Raw genomic sequence first — 25,171 nt, forward strand, 5'->3', positions numbered from 1 at the left:
CACATATGCTTCCAGAAGATGCAGACAAGTTTTCTCAACCTATTCAAGTGAAGCAGGCTTCATAGCAGGCAAAAATTAAGGAAGGAGCTGCTACACGTGCTTCTGAAATTTCTGTGTTGATTGTAAGTACAGATGTAAGGAGCCGAAACTACCTGTTGAACTAATTATAAGAAGCAGATGTTGTCGGCTAATGAGGAGGCAGAATCCATAAGAAATATCATAGAGAGGAATTTGTTTCTATTGCTCTCAGTAAATGGCTTACAGGTTAAAGCCATCCTTTCTAACTCCGCCAACTCTTCTTTCTGAAGAGGGAGAAGCATCTTGTGAACATGGATTTTCGACTGAGCAGTGACATTCATCACTGGAGCCAGGGTGAAAAGGAGAAGGGTCTAGGATTCCAATTGACTGGCCCAGCAGTGTTCTACACATAGCTTTGGACTTTCTTCCAAATTTGTAGGTAGAACTGGAGACTACCTAGCCTGACTTGCACTTCTGAGTTAGCAGTAATGGAGGATGTTGTGTGCTCCAACGATCGATGCCTTTGAGGGGGAATGAAAATATGAGAAAGATCAAGTGGAAAAATTTCAATACAGTTTAAAAAAGGACTGAGGGTAAAATCAGCCTTGTGCTCTCTCCCCCCATTTCCCTTTGAGCAGGGAATTTCCAATCATCTCCATTTGCCGTTGTGTTCCTAAACTCTCCTCTTGTATCAGACTCATCAGTTAAGGCTCAATGAACTGTACTTTCAAAATGTGAATGCTTATTCACAGGCATTCTTCAAATCACAACATATATGCCTAAATCAGAGTTTCTTTTTACTCTTTTAGGAGGCAAGTTTCATCTACTTCACTGATATCTTTTGTCAATGTCGTCCTTGTCAGTATCATTATTGTCATTATTTTCTTTTATGTTAAGATCATTGCTCATATTTTATGAAAACTAGCAATGTGATCTCATTTTAAACTGTAATAAACAAAGAACACACAATTCTGCATCCCACATATCATACATAGATTTTCTACCTAAAAGTCCACAAGTCCACAAGTCATAAAAGGGCCAAGTCTGAAGACCCCTGTGTTAGATATTCTACAGTATTTGGAGCAGCAGAATGAAAAGCAGGCATTGATCTTCTTAGATTCAGAGAAGACCTTTGATAATTTGAACTGGATTTTCTTGTTTAGGGTTCTGGAAGATATGAACTTTGGAGATAATTTTATTAAATGGGTAAGATCGATTAATACGGCACCTGCTGCCGGCGTCAACCTCCCTCCGTCCAGTGCGCTCCCACAGAGAGGGCCTCCTCAGGGTGCCTCCGATCAGAGAATGTTGATTGGTGGCCCCCAGGGGGAGGGCATTATCTGTGGGCGCGCCAGACCTGTGGAACCGCTTGCCGGTTGAGCTCCGGATGGCCCCCGACCTTCACTCCTTCCGACGCGATCTAAAAACCTATTTATTTGAACAAGTCGGCCTGGTCTGATGGGTTTGGGGTTTAGGTTTGGGTTTTAACATAGCTTTTAATTACTGTATTATATTGGGCATAATTATTTAATCTTTTTTTAACTTTTGTATTTTGTATTTTGATATTTATTGCCCTGTACACCGCCCTGAGTCCTTCGGGAGAAGGGCGGTATAAAAATTTAAATAAATAAATAAATAAATAAATAAATAAATAAATAAATAAATAAATAAATAAATAAATAAAACCTCACAGAAAAAAACAAAAAATTCTTAATGGAGAATTAAAGAAATCTTTTGAGAGATTCCCAAAGGGACAAGACCAGGATGTCCACTGTCTCTCCTCTTGTTTATTTTAGTACTTGAGGTACTGAAAAGAGACACAAACAAGATGAGAGAACTAGGGGAGTAAAGTTTTAAATAGAAACAAGTTAAAAGCCTTTGCTAATAATGACCTGGTTTTAGTTTTGGAGGATCTGTTAGAGTAGGAACGGTAATGGAAAAATTAAAGCAGGTCAAAAAAGTTGAAATTTACATTACATTTACATTTTATCTTAAAGAGGATTTTTATAAAGTGATGTATTGTTGGTACGTGGTGCCAGTGAAAGTATCTGGAGTGTAGAAAGGCAAACGTGTATAACATGAAGGGACATTCTATCATGCTTGGTGGACATGTGAAAAAGCTTTAAAAGTCTGGATTCAAACACACGCATTGATTTTAAAGGTTATTTTCTATTGAAGCCAGAACAATTTCTTTCAGTACATAGTTAGAAAAGAGTCACGGAAGATTATTTTGATTTAGGATAACTGCAGTGATAAATTAAATGCACAAAAAGGGAAAGTTTTGGCACTACCCGCCATGGGGGAATGGTTGGTGAAATTGACAGAACTTGCTAGATGGCCAAACTGACTTCTTTGATTAGATCGACTCCTTACAGAGATTCTTCATAAAAAGAAAATGATATTGTGACTTATGATTTTGATGATTAGAAAGAATGGGCTATAGAAAGAAAGGAATTATGATGTAACCTTCGAGAGAGAGGTTTGATTAGAATTGCATAACTGCCAAGAGGAAGATTGGAAGCCATTTCTTTTCATATTTTCTGTTCTTTTATTTTCTTTTTTTGTCTTTCACATTTACTATACTTTTTCTTTCAATGTACTTATCTATGTAAAAACTTTTAATAAAAACTATTTTTTTAAAAAAAAAACATGGAATTCTTATAATCATAACCATAATAAAAGTTTATAACTAGGGAATCTAAAGCTGATCACAAATGGTTCCCCTTCCATTTGTTTTGTGTTTTCCCAGCTCATCAAGCATTATTTACTGCGCTATTCATTTTAGAACAAGAGCCCATTAATAGTAATATGCGCTATTATGCACTGCCTACTTGGGAGACATGATAACAGAGCAATTTTGAATTTTCTTCAGAAATATTTGTTGGTAAAACAGCAATGTGCAAGGTTTTTCATGCATGTATAATAAACAAGTTTTATCACAATTTCATTCTTCTGGATCTTTTCTCCCTCCTTTCAGTGTATGATTACATTGTCTAGGGTGGTTATGGAAGGGACAGCTTTCAATTCTTTTGATTCACAGCCTTCTAGCCATACTGCCTGCTCCTTTTACTACTTCTAAGATCAATTTCCCCTGATATTGGGACAAATGGGATTTTGTGTTTTTAACTGTATACAATGAGCAGAATCTCTTTGTGTGTGTGTGTGTGTGTGTGTGTGTGTGTGTATACAGAGAGAGAGAGAAAGAGAGAGAAAGAGAGGGAGAGTCAGTTGATAGCCAGATGGGTGGCATATAAATTTAATAAACAAATACATTTGTAGCCCTTGAGATGTTGTCCCAAGTTACATAAGCCTGCAGCTCAAATGTCATATTATTTTTTTAATGATGCACCTCTATGCAGAAGAGAAAAATGCCTTTTTGAAAAAGAAATCACCGACCTTTAAAAAATGCCAGTCAAAATATTTAAGCCAATAACCATATCAAAGAAAGGAAATATAATACAGTAACAAGGGAATTTGAATAAAGAAACTTAGATTTAAATTCCGCCCCTCCCATCCAACTGCCCCGGTTAAATTTCATAAAACAGTAGCATTACACACACACACACACACACACACACATACTAATTGGGTCCAAAACCATCATGTTGAAAATATTGATCCCCCACTCACTTTCTCCAGGAAGTACCTAGTATCCTATCAGTCCTGACTGAGAGAATACTTTCAGAGTTATACACTCCCCCTTTCCATGTTCATCATGCACACCACAAAAGTTGAGGTTTGCATGCAGTCAATGAGAGTTAGGAAATGTTCCCAGGTTGTGTATGGCAGAGCCTCATCAGTGACTTCTGTAATTGGATGTCTTACATTTAAAGTCACTCTTTCTCTAAATCTCTTTTTTTTTTGTCTTGGAGGATTAGATATGCCAAACATTGAGTCTTCCCACAACATGGCCCAATGAATGGAATTAGCTTAATTCTGTCCATGACTGGGTCTCTTTGGGGAATTAGTTGAAAGAGCTAATTAACTCCTTTTCGGATTTATTAACCCTGCTCCCATTGACCCAGTTCTGAATGTTTCAATCCTTTCGAGTCACTTTGTATTTCTCAGCCTAACCTATTTCACAGGATTGTTAAGAGAATCAGGGGAAAGAAAATCATACATGCTGCCTTGGGCTCCTTGGAATATAAATATAATATGTAAACAAATCAGCAATGCTGTTTGTTTAGGCTTTAAGACTGGCATACATTATTTTCACTATTATTATTTTTTTGGCTCAAATATTTCCTCCTTGTACCGCACCCGTCAGGATTAAGAAGTTGAGTCATTTTATGGGATGGGCACATTCATATTTCTGCCACTGTGTGGTAGTACAAGGTAGTTACTCTCCCAAAAGTTGCAATATTTATGTTTATCTCTACCAGCTTTGTAAGTCAGCTGCTCAGGAAGTGGGAAGGGGAGGCTTTTCTTATTTTTGTATCTGCCAGCTGTCACTGAAGGCACCAGGGAAAGCGTGAAAAGATTTCTCCTAAGTTCCAGTGAGCAGCAGAAATATTGAATAGATTTGTTCTATCTTTTGAGGGTATGGGGAGGAGACTGCGTCTGACTTTATTTCGTGTGGGAAAGAGACTGCTTCTGACTTTATTTCATCTTATCATTTTATTGGGAAACCAATACATTCCCCCTTGGGTCACTTTCTATTGTTCTTTCTGTGTGGCCTTTATACAGAAGCATAAATGGTCTATTGCTCACCTAATCCAACTATGCCTTCTCTGTCTCTGCTTACTACACAAGGAACTAATAGGAGATGAATTCAGGTCTTGCTAACCCACCATTGAGCTTAGCCTGCAGGTCCCGCACTAAGAATATTCTATAGACAGCATAGTAGGTGCCAGCTTGGCTCTTGTGCTGTTATTGGATAACAGCTCCCACCATCCGTAGCAGAAGATTGTGGGTCCTGAACTCCAGCAACAACTGAAGACCCGGGATTAGGAACAATCAAGATAGCTGAACAGGGATGGATATGAACAGAACCTGCAGCATATACACATTTTTTAAAAAAGGGGGGAAAAAACTGGGACAGTTCTCCAGTGAGGTTAAGCCCGTTTAGTCTCTTTCTTTAACCGCAACCTTTATTATTTGCAACTCTTCCTATTAAGCCCCACACGGAGGAACAAAACAAGGCATGCCTTATTACCTTTTACAATGCCAGATGAAGTCCATGCCACTAAATATCCTATGGGCACAATTAATACACTCATTTACAAAGAGAAACCTTTAGCCAAGCAAGGCTGAACTCTGGATGGAAAAAAAATCATTCTCTCAAGCCACACAAATTCATCGTTAATCATTGTGTATAGCAGCATGACATGTTGTGGTTTTTGTGTCTGTAGTTCCCAACTAACAATTCCACCATCCCTTTTTTAAAAAAAAAAGAAGAAGAAGAAGCTGTGGGTGATAATCCCTTTAAAAAGCAAAAGAGATGTCTGCTTAATTTAATTAACCGAGCCCCACTGTCTCCTTGAGCAGAATCACACCCCAGGTAGAAGCAATTTGGGCTTTTGGTGTTATGCAAAAAGCTGACAGGTGGCTAGATTGCCCATTACCTGAACCTGACATTCAGCTTATTCAGCTGATTTCAACAGTCCAAAGTATTAATGATCTGCCTAATGCTAAAGCTACACATTTATTGAAGATGCTTTAAAATGATGAAAAGAAAGAAAGGCATAAGATGTGCATTTTAAAAGTGATACGGTGGAGGAAGGACCTGCTGCATGGACAATTTCAAAGTACAAGTTGTGTTATCCAACGGGACCATGTGCTGTTTTCTTCATCTCCTCTCATTTATGTATATATTTGCAGCCTTATATACTGCCATAACCATAGGTCCAGTGGTTTGGATCATCAATTACCTGCTCTGCTGTCCCAGTGGATTTTAGCAATCTACTCTTTCAGTTCACAGACTCATTTCACAAGCTGTTAATTTATATTTTATTTCATCTTTTGGACTAAAACTATTCTCAAAAGGAGAATAGTCCCCTTGCCATACATAACTTACTTCACATTGCTGTTTAATCACACTCATTCATTCAGGCATACAATTTCTAACTTGTATACTCATTATTAAAATAATCCCAAAGCAGCAAGTGATTAATAAACAATTTACAATAAAAAGTTACAACCTTCAATAAAACTTGCATAATTAAAACCATAAACAGCTAAAAACAATTGTACATGACATTATTTTAAAAAAAATACAGGAAAAATGCAGATGTAATCAAGACAAGCTTGGCATCTTACAGTAACTCTTGGATAGTTTACAGTATATGCCACAGAGGAAAAATACCCAGTGTTATTGGATCCAAAATTAAAGTGGCTTCATGTAATTTTTATAATTTATTTGACCTTTAATTGAAGTGGTTCTAAGCAATCTCAAAGCTTCCTGATCTGACATGTTCAACTTCCTTCCAACTAAGCATTTCATTTATTTATCTATGAAATAATTCCCCACCAATATGAAAACAAAGCTGACTATGTTGAATAATCAAAGCAGTCAGAAAGATCTAAAGACTCTTCTCCCCAAACATTATTTCATCATTTCAGGATAAAATGTTCAGGATTCTTAAATAGGGCCATACCTAAGTTTTATACCAATAACAATTGATAACAATTGCCCCAAACCTGAGGGAATAAGTTTATTTTTCTAAAATCAACGTATCGTAAACCTTTTCAGCTGAAACATAACAGGAGTGGCCCTCTGAGAAGTATCAAACAGACCAATAAATGTTATTCAGTTCTGCTCATTTTTTAAACCCCTGTTTAAATGAAATTAAAGACACATAGCACAAAAACTTTTTTACAGTAGAAGATGAAAACATCTTCTACATGAGTTGAAGAGGAACTAAGTATATCTTGTTTCTCACAAGAATTTCAGGAATGTTTTTTGTTTGTCCTTCCTGGTTGAATCCTCAATTAAGAAGGTTTTTCAAAGCTGACTTTATCTGTCACTGAGTGACTTTATCCCCCCCATGTTTCTACAATGGCCTTTCATCTTAAAGTTGAAAAACAAAAATATACATATCAGCTTTGTGTCAATTCAGTTACAAATAGTCCTTGACTTACAACAAGTCATTTAGTGACCATTCAAAGTTACAATGGCACTGAAAAAAGTGGCTTATGACTGTTTTTCACACTTATGACCATTGCAGCATCCTGGTGGTCATGGGATCAAAATTCAGATGTTTGGCAACTGGTTCATATTTATGATATTTCTAGAGTCCTGGGGTCATGTGATCAACTTTTGTGACCTTTTGACAAGCAAAGTCAATGGGGAATCCAGATTCATTTGACAACCACGTTAGTAACTTAACAAATGCAATGATTCACTTAACTGTGGCAAGAAAAATCGTAAAATGGGTCAAACTCACTTAACAAATGCTTCACTTAGCAACATAAATTTGTGGTCAATTGTGGTCATAAGTCGAGGACTAGCTATATATAGTATTATTAGGCAGTATTGACCTTTCAGCTTTCTATTTTTTAAAGAATGTATTGTTTTTGTTTTTGCTTTTATTTATTTTTCACAGATTGTGTCCCTCAAACATGGGAGGATTTTATGTTCATGTACTCTTGTCGGTCAACTTTTACGGGGAGGATAGTTCATGGTGTAGCTGTGGTGACCTGTTTTAGAGTATGCATTTGGTGTTAAATTTTGTTATCTTTCAATATTTTAAAATTCTTGTCTTATATACTAGGCAAAAAATATATGAAAATGTAATTAATAAATAAGTCTTCACAGCAGAGGTCCCCAACCTGTGGGCTATGGCCCACTACTGGGCTGTGGCCTATTCGCAACTGGACCGTATGAGTGGCTAGCACTGGTGCTCACAGCCCCATTCACACTCAGGCAAATGAAGCTGCGACTGCACATACACGAACCTGCCCCTCACACAAAACCATCCTCTCTTGCCCTCCCCCATGCCAGACTGCTAACCCGGAAAGGTTGGGGAACATGCTTTACAGGTTTCTTTGATATTTGGTAGGCATCATTGTCTGATAAGGGCCTTACACACATGAAAATCCTAATCAAACAGCTTGCTTTCAGAAGTTGTGGGTGCTCCATCACTAGAAATTTTTTAAACAGAGATTAGGCAACCATTTGTCTGAAATGATATAAGGTCTCGTGCTTGATCAGGGGGTTGGGCTGGAGGATCTCCAAGGTCCCTTCCATCTCTGTTATTCTGAATGTTAGGAACATGAGAAAAATATAGCTATAATGTGGATTATTAAGAATATTAATAGGATTGAGGATATTTGTTTCTCAAATTGTCATTTGCAGTTGAATAGCACTTGATCAGTAATTCCTTGTTGTCCAATATCTGATTGGCAATAGATATTCATTGAATCAGCTTTGTTAAGGAATTTGTTGTGCAGAGGGCTCCTTGTGCTACCAAGGAGTTGCACAGACAAGGAAGGGTACTGAGAGCAGTAAGAGTCACACAGCAACCACAAGAGTACACTGAGTTGTAAAAGCAAAAAGTAGTTTACTTTAAGGTGGTGCAAGAACAAAAATGCACAGTCAAAAATAAACAGTCCAAGTAGCAATCCAAAATACAAAGTCTTCTTACCGGTCCAGAGGTCAATACACAGTTGTACAGGTAACAGAGCAAAAACAGTAATAGTAGAGAGCAGTGAATTCAGAGAGAGAAAGAAGCTACGTTCCTAGCTTCCTCTTATGGCCATGAGAACACTTACACACCCATTGGCCAATTAACATCTTAAAGACATAATATCATGGTTAATATATTTTCAACCCAACATTGTAGGCTAACACCATATGCCTAACAAGCTTTCTACCAATAGTGTCAATGTTCACTCTCTCTGTGTTGTCTAGTTTTGGGGGAACTCAGTTCAAACACAATCTTAGCCATGAATCAGTGGATAATTTCAGGCCTGTCATTATACTATCCATTCAGTCCTGCAGCTCCTTCGCCTCTCTGCAATCGTCCTTTATGCAGGCCAGAATCTAAATGGAAGTGATGCTCCTGCTTGATTGAACATGAGCATAACACAGCACAATAACAGGCCTTGCGCTCCTCGGATTCCAGGATGCAAATAATTGTACCATACCGTCATTCAAGCAAACATGATTTCAGCTTCTCTTCAAGCTCCTTCCCCTGATCGGATACATGAAGGTTGAAATGAAGTGAAGACATTTCTGTACATTATGATCTCAATGGTGAAAAGGACAATTTGTAACAGTTAATGGTCCATCATTTGGGAGTACCAATAAATCACCTAGATATTATCCCATAGGTCATTAGCACGTTTTTTTAAAGTCTATTTTTCCCCCTAGAGACTCGTTAAAACCCAAACCACCATATTTGTGTTAAATTCTACATTAACCCAGGAGCACAGCAGTGCCTTCTAAAAACTCCCACCCTTTGCCAGGTAATACAGTGGCTTCCTTCCAAGCCTGTGCCTTTATTACATCTACGCATCTGGTGGCACTGAAGTTTTTCAAACATGGAACATTTGTACTGCTTTTTTTGGACACAATTCTCATATTCTGCAGCAAAACAAATCTCTTCTTTCACAGCCACAACAGAATAACAAATCCACCCCCTGAATGTGCTCTGTTCCCATTTTCTTCCTCATGTGGGTGTGCAAACAAATGTCCAGATGAAGGAAGTAGGTGGGCACATATGATATCAGCCCAGTTTTTGGCATGGAAAGGCACAGCTACACATTTCCTAAATGTCAGGGAATGAGCTTCAAGGCCATGTGGGATCGCCAGACACCTGCTCCCTGCTATTCTCAGCTTTGCCTTCTGCTGTTGTCATTCTGACACTTGTGGCTGGGAAACCAACATTCTCAACAGGGCAATTATATGACGCTTTGCATACTTCTTGTTGCTGTAAGGCAAGGGATTGCCAATTGCTGTACGAATTTGCCAAAAGCCAAGAAAACAAACCACGAGTCCCTCCCCATAATGAACTGAACAGTGTGAAGGTAGGCCTCTTGAGGACCTTGCTCACAAACTTCATGAGGAGGTCTTGCTCTTTCCACTATGAACTTCATGGGTCTTAAAGGCTGAGAGGACCAACTGGTTATCCTAGAACATCACCAAGGATTTCCCAGAGGTTTTCCAAGCTTTTTCCTTGGAATCCAAGGATTCCAGCTTTTCCTAAAGCTGAAGTTTTAGCAGAAAATCCCCAAAGGGGAAAACATCCCAGAAGCCAATAGCACAATCCTTCTTGAGATCAGAAATGTTCAATGATTCCACATTGACCTGAGATATTGCCCAACTATGTTCTGTCAACAATCATTTGGATTGTGGACAGAGAGGAGAGGAGAACTGAGCTCTGATGAAACTTTTGAATCAAAGGAAAATAAGTAAGCCTTTCAGGAACTATTAGAAAAAGATCTCCAGACTCCTGTATTTCTGCAGACAATCCAATTCAAAGACAATCCCAAAAGGGGAAAAATAACAGTGAGTGAAAAATTACCTTCTGCCCTATTGCCCTCTCAGGAACATTCTCTTAAAATAACAATGTAATCTTTTCTTTTTTACTCCTTCTGAAATGAAATGGTCTGCTAAGCCTATTTACAAGCACTCCCAATATTCTATTAATCATATAACAGATGAGACAGTTTATTAGTAATCTAACTGCAGCTAGAACAAATTATATCATTGCTAGCAATCAATCAGCTGAAAAAATATGTGCTCAGATTATTTAGGGTCTTCCAAGTAGTGACAATATAATCACTGGAGTCTACAATTATTTCAGCATTGTCAGGCCACCGAAAGTCATTGTCTGCAGGCAGCTAAAACTGACTTGAGAGAGAATTTCAGCAATAAATATTAAAGCATGCAAGGTAATGCTCCATAAAAACTTGGAAACCTGTCTGCAACTTTGCTCTCCTTGAGTAATGAATGCAGCAGTAAGGCTAGAGCCAATTGCTTAAACTTTACAGGAGGGTCACATGATGTCTAGCACTGCTCAAGTACCAAATGTGGGCAACTCTCAAGATCCTTGAAAAGAGATGAAAAAGGCTATGTAAATCCAAGCACCATTGAAGAGGTCTGTGGGATCAGTCCAGCAACATGTTTTCCACAGCAACCAGGCAGATGCCTCTGGAAACCCAGGAGTGAGACTTGAAACAATAGCATTCTCCTGCCCATGATGCCCAGTATGTCTTCAGTACAGGATGGTAGATGGATGTCCAAGCAAAAAAATTGATCAGTTGCATCTGAAGTCTGATAAATGGGGATGGCACTAAATGCTCATTATAATGATTGATAAAATTCTTAGGTTAAATCAAGCTATATTAGTCAACACTAAGAGAAGTGGGAGGGAGAGAGAGAGAGACAGTTTAATGTAAAGGTGCAGACATCAGGCTAGGAACTGGAATTGGGAGACCATGACTGGAAGGCACACAGAGAGAAAGGAGGCAGGGAGAGAGATGGAAAGAATTAGAGATCATCTCATCAGCATAAAATAAGAGAAACGGATTAAACAAATCCTAGTGCCTGGTATTTTCCCTTCACCATTATTTTGTACAATGGAGATCTTTGATTGCTTCTCCAGGACTAGGATTTAAAACTGGACATAAACATGTTCCTCAGAATTCATATCTGGGCAGCAGTTGCTGTCCTCTCCACCAGGGGCAGAGAGTTGCTGTTTTTCAACATTATTTTTTCTTGAAAGCCCCAAACAATACATACATTCCAATAACAAATCAAAATATAAAACAAAACCATCATAAGTATATATATACATATATACATATATAAAGGTAAAGGTTCCCCCGCACATGTGTGCTAGTCTTTTCCGACTCTAGGGGCCAGTGCTCATCTCCATTTCAAAGCCGAAGATCCAGCGCTTGTCCGAGGACGTCTCCGTGGTCATGTGGCCGGCATGACTAGATGCCAAAGGCGCACAGAACGCTGTTACCTTCCCACCGTAGTGGTCCCTATTTTTCTACTTGCATTTTTACATGCTTTCAAACTGCTAGGTTGGCAGAAGCTGGGACGAGTAACAGGCGCTCACTCTGTTACGCGGCACTCGGGATTCGACCTGCCAAACTGCCGACCTTCTGATAGACAGGCTCAGTGTCCTAACCCACTGAGCCACCGTGTCCCCTATATACATACACATATACACATATACACACATATACATATACATATACATATACATATATATATGGAAATCATCAGTTATCAGGACCAGATGGATCACATTCCAGAGTTCTGAAGGAGCTCAGAACTACTGAACCATATCTTTCAAATAGCACCAGAGAACTATTAGTGGACTGGAAAAGAAGTGATGTGGTTTCCCTCTTCAGAAAGGGAAAAAAATGGATCCAGGAAATTTCAGACCAGTAAGTTTGACATCAATACCTGGGAAGATCCTGGAAAATATAATCAAGCAAAGAAGCAAACAAAGCTATTATTAGAAACCAACATGGGTTTGTCAAAAACAGATCATGCCAAACAAATTTTATTGCATTCTTTGACAAAGTGACTAAATTAGTGGACCACCAAAATGTTGTGGACATATACTTGGATTTCAGTAAGGGAATTGACAAAGTAGACCACAACCTACTTCTTAGTAATAACCACCAGTCAGCACTCAATGTGTAGTCTTCAATGGAACTACATCTACATGGAGGGAAGCATGAAGTGGGATACCCCAAGGTTCTGTTTTAGGCTAAGACTCTTTGACATCTTTATAAATGATTTAGGTGGAGGGATAGAAGGGGAACTCATCAAATCTGCAGATGACACCAAGCTAAAAGGTATAGCCAACACTTTAGATCAGGGCTTTTCAACCTTTTCAGAGATTGTACCACTTTTAGGACATGACAATATTTGAGTACCACCAGTGCTTAGCAAGGTGTCAAAAACCTGATGACTAAAAAAAAGGGGGGGTGGATTTTGGGTTTTACTGTTAAATTCATTTGTTGTTATAGAAATGGCTAGTTTATAATATTATGGAAAAGTAAAAAGTTGAGGTTCAATGTTAATGCTTCCTTCTATTGCAACAGAGAAAGTTGGAAGACAGTGCCTTTTCTTTTTCCCTTCTCCCCCTCACTTTTTTCCTTTTTTCTTTCACCCTTCACTCGCAAAAGCCCCTCGCTTTCTCTCACACACTTCTCCCAGAAAGCCGTCCTCCGTCACTCTCACACATACTTCTCCCAGAAAGCCTTTCTCCATCTCTCACACACTTCTCCCAGAAAGCGTTTCCCCACCTCTCTCTTTCTCCTCACTGCTTCTCTGACAAAAGCCCTTTCTCTTATGTCTCTTTCTCTGGAATCTTTTATTTGTCTCCCTCTCCAGACCAAACTCCCTCTCCAGACCAAACCCCCCTCCTCCTCCTTTCTCTTCTGGGTGAGTCGGAAGTGCAGATACTGGGGCCTTTGTCTTGGCCCAACAACCCTGCAGCTCCTGAGGACTGTCTCATGGCAAGTCCTGCACTGTGCTGCTTTAGCTCATTCCCTCCCCTGCTACTCTTGTCTAGGCTAGGCAGGGCCACGTACCACCTGCCAGGTGCCAATCTATCATCGGTGGTTCACATACCACCGGTTGAAAAACCCTGTTTTAGAAGTTAGGGTTAAGATCCAAAAAGTTCTTGACAGACTTGAACACTGGGCCTTATCTAACAAAATGCAATTCAGTGGTGAAAAAAATAAAGTTTTACACTTAGGCAGCAAAAACAAATGCACAGGTATAGAATAGGTACTTGGCTCAACAGTACTCACCATGAGAAGAATCTAGGTATACTAGTGGACAACCACATAAGTATGAGCCAGCAGTGGATGCAGCTGCCAAAAATATGAATGTAGTCCTAAGCTTCATCAACAGAGGAATCCAGATCACATGAAGTATTAGTACTGGTATATACTGCCTTGATAAGACTACACTTGGAATACTGCAACCAGTTCTGGTCACCACAATACGAAGAAGATGTTGAGACTTTGGAAAGAATGCAGAGAAGAACAACTAAGATGATTAGGGGGCTGGAGGCTAAATCATGATGAACAGCTGCAGGAACTGGGTATGTCTAGTCCAGGGGTCGGCAACCGGAAAAAGGAAAAGAGCCACTCAGCCACTCAGAAACAAAAAAGTGGGAGCCGCAAAAAGTGCGTGTGCGTGTGTCCACTCACGCGCATGCGCAAAAAACTTTGTGCATGCGCAAAATGGGAGGCACCTGCGCAGCGACTGGTCTCCCCTTTGGAGAGGTGCGTGCCGTCCCGTTCGGAGACCTGCCGCGTTCGTCAAACATGGACGAACGCGGCAGCTGTGCAAACGGGATGGCGGCAGCTTGGGAGAGGTGCGCGCGCACCTCTCCCAAGCTGCCGCCGTCCCGTTTGCACAGCTGCCGCGTTCGTCCATGTTTGACGAACGCGGCAGGTCTCTGAACGGGACGGCGGCAGTTTGGAGAGGTGCGCGCGCACCTCCGCCCTTCGGAAAGGTGCGTGCGCACCTCGGAATGGGCAGTGCCACTCTACATTTGGAGAGGTGCGTGCGCACCACTGCCCGTTCGAAGAGGTGCGCGCGTACCGGGCGACTGGGAGCCACAGGAGATGGCTCAAAGAGCCACATGCGGCTCCGGAGCCGCGGGTTGCCGACCTGTGGTCTAGTCTAATGAAGAAAAGGAGTAGGGGGTGACAAGATAGCAGAGTTCCAATTTTTGAGAAGCTGTCACAAAGAACAGGAGGGCAACATATTATCCAAAGCACCTGAGAGGAAGACAAGATGTAAACTTATCAAAGAGAGAACCAACCTAGAACTATGGAGAAATTCCCTGATAATGAGAATAATCAATCAGTGGAACAGCTTGCTTCCAGAAGTCATGGATGCTCCAACACTGGAGGTTTTTAAGAAGAGATTGGAAACAGCCATTTGTCTGGAATGGTATAGGGGGTTGACTACCTCCTAGAATATCTCCAAGGTCTCTTCCAACTCTGTAATTCTGTATTCTGTAAATAAATACAGAATTTGAAGCTTTGAAGTCCATGTTCTGACAAGAACTCTCTCTTAAAGAGGTGGGAGGGGATTCATTTGGTTCACATTTCAAGGCAAGTTTGCAAATATGCTCTTTCATGACCACAGCATAATTCAAACATCTAAAATGCTTCAGAAGATTCACATTTATAAATGCTGTGTTGAGCCACTGCAATACAAAATACATAGATTTAGTTTTGTGTGTGTATACATCTATGCACACTCTCTTTCAGTCCTACACACTCTCTTTCAGTCCTAGAATGAGAATTTGAAAAACGTATTTTCCAACCTACACTGGAATAGCATAGTGGATTATGGTCCATAACCCACAATGAAGATACTTCGTCCTGATAATAATTTTAATAATTATACAGTTATAATACTAATTAATAATAATAATCATAATGTACAGTAATTGTAAATTATTATAATTATAAGCTTGAATTGATTCACTACATGCACACACACGTGTGTATATATACATTTGTATTTGTGTATATACAGTACGTACATTGATGTCATTATAGAAAATTGGTTTCAAAATGTAAGCGTTATATTTTATTCATAAAGTGTGCATCAGGAGAAATATACATGAAAATGTGCATGGACTTTGTGCAAATGTTTTATTAAAACAAATTCACCAAAATCACTGTTGTAAATGGAATAGAGTTCAGCAAAATGTTCCTAGGGTGCTTCAAAATAGAAGCAGCTACCTCTCCGGAAAGCTTGGCACAATTGCTTCAATCTGAAGGATTTTCTGGGTCGCTTCTGCAAGCATGTACATGCCCAATTGTTTCATTTCTTCAGAATTTGTTGAAGAAGTGTTACAAACACAGGAATTCCAGGAAGCAGCCTTGTTGAGACTGCTTAAGGCTACAGCTGTCTCTTTTTTGCAGAAGGTCACTGGATTAGCGGCAGGAAGGACGAGGGAGACACGTCTTCGGTTGACCAACTTTATTTAACTCAGCCCGGACAAACAGAACAGAACAAACATGCCTTATATAGGCAGCTGTCAAATGGGACAGCGAATCAGCTGTAGGAATTCTTCCCGCCAAGGGACCGTAACCAATAGGTCAGCTGGCAGTTCGACAATCTCCCCAGTGATAGCGCAAGCGCGTTTGCTGGGGGGAATCCCGTCAGCTGGTTTTGGCGGGCGGCCGGCGTTTTGACAGCTAGCCGCCGTGAAAGCGCATGCGCTAGATTTGACAGCTCGCGGCTGCCGCTGTAGGCTAGCCGCGGTTTTGACAGCTCGCGGCTTAGTGCGCATGTGCGGCGTTTGACAGCTGTCAAACGGCCGCGTGTTAGACTTGTAGGCCGCGGGTGCGACTGCGCATGTGCGCTTCTTTTGACAGCTGTCAGTGCGGCCGCGTAAAGCGGCCTATGACAGCTGTCATTATCTTTATTAATATGTTGCACCCCTTCCCCCCCCTTTGAACGGAACAATAACTTGAACTAAGTTTTTAACTGGTGTTGGAACTTGTTGGCGAACTTCCGGCCCATTCAAAATCCGTCAGGTATGCTGGTGGCCTCTTCGGTCGAGTGGATCTGCGAGGTGAAGGTTTTTCTTCTGTTGCAGGGGCTTCCTCGGGGGTGATGGGTGTGAGATCGGCAGGAGTAGGGATATCTTCTGGGTAACTGGTGCTGGGGGGTTCGGGATTTTCCGTCGCTGTTTCTGGCGTGGTGTTGGGGGGTGCTCTGGGTCGAAGCTGATCGGCATGTCTCCGCAGTGTGAGTCCCCCGCCAACGTTGATGGTGTAAGACAAGGGGCCGGTTTGATCGAGAACTACCCCCTGGGTCCATCTATCCCTTCCCCCATAATTTCGGGCCCAGACATTTTGTCCCTAAGTAAATGTTTTGTGTGGCAGGTTGTTTGGTTTTTCTGCTGCTGGCCTGTCTGGGTGCAGTCTGTCAAGGCGAGTTACCAGCCGGCGACCCCATCTGAGTTCTGCTGGAGATTTCCCGGTGGTGGATACGGGGGTGGTGTGGTGTGCGAGAAGGAAGCGGGCGAGTCGACGGTGCCAGTTCCCGACGACCAGTCTGCGCAGAAAGTCTTTGGTGGTCTTCACCATGACCTCTGCGAGGCCATTACTGGACGGGTGGAACGGGGCCGATGTCGCGTGCCTAATACAGTTGCTCCTCGTGAAGATCTGGAAATCACGGGAGGTAAATTGAGGCCCATTGTCAGTGATTATTACGTCTGGAAGACCATGGGTTGCAAAAACTCCCCTTAATGCTTGTATGGTGGCACTTGTGGTGGTGCTTGAAACCGGGAGAACCTCCAGCCATTTGGAGTAGCTATCTACAATAATCAAAAAGGTTTGACCCTGGAATGGGCCGGCAAAATCGAGGTGGATGCGGGACCAGGGGTTGGTTGTGATTTCCCATTTGTGAACTGGGGCGTGGGGTGGGGCGGGTCTGCTTTGCTGGCAGAGATAGCAGCCGGCTACATGCTGTTCTATGTCCTTGTCTAAAGATGGCCACCAAACATAACTGCGTGCCAGAGCCTTCATTTTGGTGATGCCCGGGTGGCCGTCATGAAGTGTTTGGAGAACCTTTGTTCTGTGGCATGATGGGACTATCACTCTGCATCCCCAGAGGATGCAGCCTAAGTGGGTAGAGAGCTCGTGGCGCTTTGCAAAATATGGTTGGATGGGGGGGCAGGGGCAAGAAGATTGCCATCCTGATGTAACCCAGGAAAGTACCCTGCTGAGGGTGGGGTCCCTGCTTGTGGCGTGTGCAATGTCTTTTGCTGTTACTGGGCATTCTGAAAGTTCTTGTATGGCCAGGACATGGCCAGCTGGGTCTGGGTCTATTTGTGGTAGTGGGAGCCTGCTGAGGCCGTCAGCATGGGACATCTCCTTTCCTGGCTTGTAAACTAACTGATAGGAGTATGCGGATAGAAATGTGGTCCAGCGCAGCATGCGCGGGGACAAAATTTGGGGGGTTTGGCGGTCCCATGTGAATATGCCCAGGAGAGGTTTGTGATCCGTGTAGATTGTAAAAGGTCTGCCGTAGAGATAATCATGGAATTTTTTAATTCCAGCTACTATGGCCAGGGCTTCCTTATCTATTTGCGCATAGTTGCGCTCGGGTTTTGAAAGGGTCCTGGAGTAATATGCAATTGGAGCTTGCGTGCCATCGTTGAGGGAGTGGCTGAGGACTGCCCCAATGCCATAAGGTGAAGCATCGCAGGCGATGCATAAGGGTTTGGTCTCGTTGTAATGCGATATGGTGGTATCGCTAGAGAGCAATTGTTTCAGCTGTTTAAAACTGTCATTGTGCACTGAGGTCCACTGCCAGGGGGCTCCTTTATCTAAAAGCCTATGGAGTGGCTCCGCTATAGTGGCTTTTCCAGGCAAGAAGGAGTGGTAAAAGTTCAGGAGCCCTAGGAATGCCTGAAGCTCCGTTTTATTTTTTGGGGGGTGCGGCTTTGATTGCTTGAATTTTGGCATTGGTGGGGTGAATGCCTTTGCCGTCTATTCTATATCCTAGGAAGTCTGTGGAGGGAACTCCTATTGAGCATTTTTCCCGTTTTAGTTTTAACCCGGCTGCCCGGAACCTTGTGAGGACTTCGTGCAGCCTGGTTGCCAGTGAGTGGGTGGAGTCGCCCGCGATGAGAACGTCATCAAAGTACGGGCAGACTCCGGGGATGCCTTTGAGGGTTCGTTCCATGACTTCCTGGAATATTCCAGGTGCCACGGAGATGCCAAATTGGAGGCGGTTCACTTTGAACGCCCCCCTGTGAGTCACTATGGTCTGGGCATCCGCTGTTTCCCTGGTTACTGGAAGTTGCAGGAAAGCATGTGCTAGGTCCAATTTGGCAAAAATAGAGCCGGAGCCAATTTCAGAGAGAACATCCCTTACTGATGGGACTGGGTATGCATGGGGATTGAGCGCGCGGTTCAGGGTCGCTTTATAATCTGCGCATATTCTCACTTCCCCATTAGGTTTGACAGGCATCACGATGGGGGTTTCCCACGTTCCGCTGTCAGTGGGTTCTAGGACTCCTAGCTTGAGTAAGCGGTCTAGCTCTTTGTCTATTTTTTGTTTTAGGGCGAAGGGGACTTTCCTAGCTTTTATTCTAATTGGTCCTATCTCCGGTTTGAACTTGAGGTCGATGGGGGCTCTGTTGTATTTACCCAACGAGCCATCAAAAACATCTGCAAAATTTTTGCAGATATTTTCTAGGGAATTGGTGTGAATATGGTTGGTCCCTTCAAGGCGAATGCCTAATGCCTCGAACCAGTCTAATCCGATGAGGCTGGTTCTGGGTTGTTTAGTTATTTGGGCTGTTAAGTGTCCTGAAAATTTTTTAAAATCGACCTTCAGGGTGGCCTGTCCCTTTAAGTCTATTTGCGCGCCCTGGAAATCTGCCAGCATAACCTTGGAGGGTTGGATGGGGATGCGGTGATTGGTTTTGCCAGCTATTCTCTGGAGGGTGTCCCCTGACAGGATGGAAACGGAGGATCCTGAGTCGACCTCCATTTCGCAGGGGATTCCCTGGATTTTGACCCATGCTCTAACTTTGGCTCTGGGGATGTTGTTCGCGGGTGATTTAGTTAGGGAAAATACGGACCCTACAACCCCCTGGGGAGGGCGGGGAAGGACAGTCCTACCTGCGGGGATCTCGTCAAGGTCGTGGAGGGTCTCCCGGTTTAGGCTGCGACAAGCTGAGCGGATGTGGCCGGTCTTGCCACAGCCGTGGCACTTCGCATTCCTAAACCTGCAGGTAGCCCTTGCATGGCCTCCGCCACAGCTTGCACACTTCGCCCTGGTGTTGGTCTGCATTTTCTTCGTGTTGGGGGCTGTCTGACGGTCTTGGTTGCGGTTCCCTTCCCGGCCGGCGACCATCCGATTGAAGCGGGAGAGGATTGCATCGACCCCGGAGTCGGGCTCCGGTGACCCTTGGTCGAGCTCCCTGGCTTGATGGACGGAGGTGCCTGAGTTTTTGCCGAACGTCTGGGGTTCGTCATGATGGCTGTCCTCATACGCCATTATCTCCAGAGTGAGCTCTGCGAGGTCCATTGTGGGCCTTGCCACAAGCTTCCTCTGCAGGCGCACGTTTTGGAGACCGGCGATGACTTGATCGCGAATTCGGTCCTCCAGGTCGGGGAAATGGCACTTGCGGGCGGCGTGCCTGACGGCTGCGATGAAGGCGGTGGATGGTTCACCGGGTTGCTGCTTCCGTCGAGCGAAATAGAGTCGCCAATACAGCTCTGACCGCCTCGGCATGAAGTGTTTGCTGAGGCGATCTGTGAGCTCGGCATACGGTACAGTGGCGACCGGGTCCGGGCTGCAAAGGCCAACGGCGATGTCATATACTGCTGGCCTGCTGAGGCATAGGAGCGCGGCGGCCTTGTGGCGGTCCTCCGTGATTTTATTCATGAGGAGGTACCCCTCGACCTGGCCCCAATGCGACTCCCATCCTTCGGGGTGCCGGACGTCGAACTCCCTCACGTGTCCTAGGTTTGCCATGCTGGGTCCGCGGTACTTATGGCACCAGGATGGTTGGCTTGTCCGGTCGGTGACTTAGCTAGTGACTTCAGCGATTGACCGGACGGCAACGCTCCTGGGCCGTGACTTCAGCTAGTACCGGGATCCCATCCTCGTCGCCAGGTGGATTAGCGGCAGGAAGGACGAGGGAGACACGTCTTCGGTTGACCAACTTTATTTAACTCAGCCCGGACAAACAGAACAGAACAAACATGCCTTATATAGGCAGCTGTCAAATGGGACAGCGAATCAGCTATAGGAATTCTTCCCGCCAAGGGACCGTAACCAATAGGTCAGCTGGCAGTTCGACAATCTCCCCAGTGATAGCGCAAGCGCGTTTGCTGGGGGGAATCCCGTCAGCTGGTTTTGGCGGCCGGCCGGCGTTTTGACAGCTAGCCGCCGTGAAAGCGCATGCGCTAGATTTGACAGCTTGCGGTTGCCACTGTAGGCTAGCCGCGGTTTTGACAGCTCGCGGCTTAGTGCGCATGCGCGGCGTTTGACAGCTGTCAAACGGCCGCGTGTTAGACTTGTAGGCCGCGGGTGCGACTGCGCATGTGCGCTTCTTTTGACAGCTGTCAGTGCGGCCGCGTAAAGCGGCCTATGACAGCTGTCATTATCTTTATTAATATGTTGCAGTCACTGCTGTTAGAATGGAGGAACACAACCATAATCTAGGTAAGTATCTGGCAAAAATGACCTTACAGTGAGGGTATATATAAGACTAAATTTCCTTTAGAAGAGCCTTGCTGAGTTGGGTCAAGGCCCTATCCAGCTCTTTTCACATCAACCAACTTGTTGGCATAAGGGAGACGGGCTATGCTACCTGTCCATTTCCATTTTCCACTTCTCTGCCCAGCTCACTGTCACCAGTACTGGGGGGGGGGATTTGTTGTTCTGTTCTTGCCAAGGTACCTGGTGAAGCCATCATGAAAAATGTCTACCCTGGGAGATGGTGAGCACTTTCTCCTGTTTGTGGGCTGGGTGGATACTTTTGGGGGGGGAACTACTGGCCAGATGATGTCAGGTGGTAGGCTACATCAGCCTTGGGCCAGTCGATTGCCAGCCCCTGCTGTAGAGTATGACATGACACCAATGCTCATTTATCTAGTGTGGTGATGCAGTGCATCTTTATCTTATTAGAACTTCTGATTGAAAGGCTTTACATCACATTTGCCTAAAATTAGATTGGGCCAGTGGAAGGGCCAGTGGTGGGATTCAGTCAGTTCGCACCACTTTGGCAGAACTGGTAGCTAATTTTTTGTTGCCCAGGCCCAGAATGGACTTCTGGAAGTAGCATCCACACAAAGAACCGGTTCTTCACAAATTTGAATCCCACCACTGGGAAAGGCAGATCAATGTGCTTTTGGATATCAGCTGTGACTGCAACAACAGAAAGGACAAAACCAGAACAAAGAAGGCAGCAGCTGTTTGTTCCCCCCAGGATATTTCAAGATGCTCCTTTTTATCCAAGCAAATATTTCATTTGCTTATCAAATGTCCTCGGTGGCCAGTCCAGGCTACCTCGCTTGCTTGGCTGTGTTAAAAGTCTGTATTATCTGAAGACAGCTGTCTCCAAGTAAAAGCCAGGCCTGGTCCACGTGTGATCCAGTTGCTCCAGGAGTAAACTGCAGTATTTCTTCTGGAACTCATTAAAAGAACTGCCAATTTTTTATGTCTCCTCTCACACTAACAACCTGAACCAAATATTAGCATTACATATTTAGCACTCTTTCCCATATCCAGAGTATTCCTATTGTTAGAATGGTAGATCCTTCTCCAGCCCACTTAGAAAGCCCAAATGTTTACTGGGAATTTTATACTCCTTTAGACATCTGGCAAAAGGTTGCTATACTGCTTCTCACAACAGGAGAACACCCTTTGGTTTTATTTGCTTTGCGGACAAAAATCTTCTTACCTTGGGGTTTTATTTGCTCTTGGTTATTTCCTTATATATGTTCAGACAATTCTTTAAGAGCAGACCTCAAGCTGCTGCATTAGGAATGTCTTTAACTAGCCGGAACACTGCATCCTCATGCATTTTGATGAGCCAGATTAGTTACTTGTCACATATGCTAGTAATGCAGAGGAAATACTCATTCCAGAAATTAATTGAAGCAACCACCCATAGGCAAATGGATGATAGTGACCAAAACTAGGTTTGTACTAATAGCAACCAAGGAAAAACAGTCATCCCTCATATTCCCCCTCTGCCCTTTTTTTCAAACTTCTTTGATTTGAAAGAGCAGATAAATGATTCAAAGAAATGAAATTAATCCTCTTGGAGAAAGCTTGTAGAAAAAGCTCCTACTCCAATCCAAGAATATGAGGCTAAATTCTGATTTCCATTCCTTCTTTCTATACAGTGTTCTTCAATCAACGAAAGAGCCAGCTTCTGTTGGCTTTAGAATAGATAGTTTCTGAGCTGCTTAGCAGAAAAGGTAAGATATACAGGACATTTGCCATAACTCCTAAGGGCATATTTTGGCAAAGGAAGAAAAAAAACAGGGTACTGAAATACAGAACAATAACTGCCAAGTGTATTGATTTCTAAATTCAGCAAAGTTGGCCATAGATCCAGAGACAGACAGATGGATAAAGAAAGCAGTTGGAAGAGGGCTGTATCTTGGGCAAAGTTGCATTCAGTAGGCTTGAAATATCAGCCTTAAGACATGAATGTAAGGATTATACTTTTGATTAGTCAAAAAGTCATCTAATATGCGGGACAGAGCATTATTCCCAAAGGATTAAAAACAATTGCACCAGTTATAAGAATGCCTATCAGGTTTAAGCCCTTATAGTGAGTAACACTCTGGGCGTGGGACTTTATTTTATAAATCCAGGAATGTAGAGAACCCAGATCCAGAGTAGAGAAGGAGGCATCCAAGAATGTGCACATATTTTTTTTCAGCCTCTTCAGAGCCCTTGCTCAAATTCCTTATTTTGCACAATTAGGAGACAAGATAATTAGTTCTTTTTTTTTTACTTTCTATCTGGCTACCTTACAATCTAAATCTCAGATGTGCCACAAGTCTCTTTTTCAACTCATGTGTGTGTGTGTGTGTGTGTCTGTGTGTCTGTGTTTGTGTCTGTGTGTTTCTGTGTGGGGGGGTGGGGGGTGTTTCTGACTCAATTCTTTCAGGGGCTTTGCTTTTCTCCACTGCCAGTTTTATTCCAAAGCAAAGCATCTCCTGGCTGATGCTAATTGTTGTTTCTGTTTTTGCTTTACAGAAAGTATAAAAACTGCTAAAAGCTGAAAATACTTTCTACAGAGGTGTTTTTTTAAAGGTTCCTGTGTACCTTATCTAAAGAATCTTGGATATTATGTCTGAAGAACATATGGGATGCAAGATAAATTCAAGTTGTTGATTCCTCTTTTTGTCACATTTATCTGTGCTTCCACTGGTCAAATCTAATATTTAGGGTGATGTTCTTTTATTTAGAATTTTCTTTCTGTTAAATAAAACCCACAAAATCACAATTCAAGCCTTCATACCTCCTTTTAGTAAAAGCGGATGGCTCCAGTGAACAAAAAGACCTCCAGGTCCATTCCAATTCTATTATACTGTTAAAAGACAGGTGTGGTTCATGAGCCTTTATTCCACAAATCCCCCTCATCCTCCTCCACATATTGGAGGTAGGAAACAGATTCCTGCTTGCCTTAGGAAAATAACTCACCAATTAGGAGAGAAAAGCACAACTTATCTGGCAAGATTGTATCGTTAGGATACTGGAGTAAAATTTAGGCTGTTTTCAGATCCTTAAAGCAACAGTGAGTCACTAAGAGTCTAGTCCAGGGGTAGGCAACCTCGGCTCTTTTATGACTCATGGACTTCAACTCCCAGAATTCCTGAGTCAGCTGAGTCATAAAAGAGCCGAGGTTGCCTACCCCTGGTCTAGTCCAACTCTCTGGTATAATCAAAACAGTGGTAAGTTATCTTTTTGGATAACTTGGTGGAGGGGGTACATTCTTTTTGTTTTTGGTTTTAGTACCAAGAGCTAAAGTGGTTTGATCATCATTTTCTGGGTTTCCTGGGTTGTTGAAGATGGGCATTTTTTATGTAGTAAGAACTCCATGAATACTAACATTTGAATGGCTGACCTGGTTCCAAAGCTAAATGGATTATTTGGATGAGGGATCCCAAGGAATACCAGAATAGTAGACCACACTGTGGAGTCAAAAAGTATCCCATAAGAAGATGGTGGCAAATCACTCTGATCTGAATACTCTTAACCATGAAGTCACCAAGAAGAGTTAATGTTCTCCATACTGAGTAACCAATCAGCTACTGAGAAGCTGGAGGTCAAAATCCTTGTGTCTTAGATGACCAAGTCAGAAACAGTGAAACTTTTTTTAAAAAATAAATAAAGCAAAGGCAGAAGAAAGAGGATTGGAAAGTACAGTAATAAGTTTTGAAAAATACTTCAGCTGAGTTTTGAACCAGCAGTGTTATACTGCTGCAATACAATGAAACCAGAGTTCCAACAGAATGTGTCCATTAGCCATTATAAAACCAATATAGGAGTACAGCTAATATCCCAGTCCTGATGCTTGAGGGATAAGCCAAATCTTTAAGACTTTCCAGAAGGCTTTCCAAATCATTGGACTATTCCATCGGGTGGATACCCTTAGACAAAGATAATCTTAATAATTTGACACTTTGGTATAATACATACTATGCATAATACTAG

The sequence above is a fragment of the Vipera berus genome (assembly GCF_964194415.1).
Source record: "Vipera berus genome assembly, chromosome: 1".
Classification (NCBI taxonomy): domain Eukaryota; kingdom Metazoa; phylum Chordata; class Lepidosauria; order Squamata; family Viperidae; genus Vipera; species Vipera berus.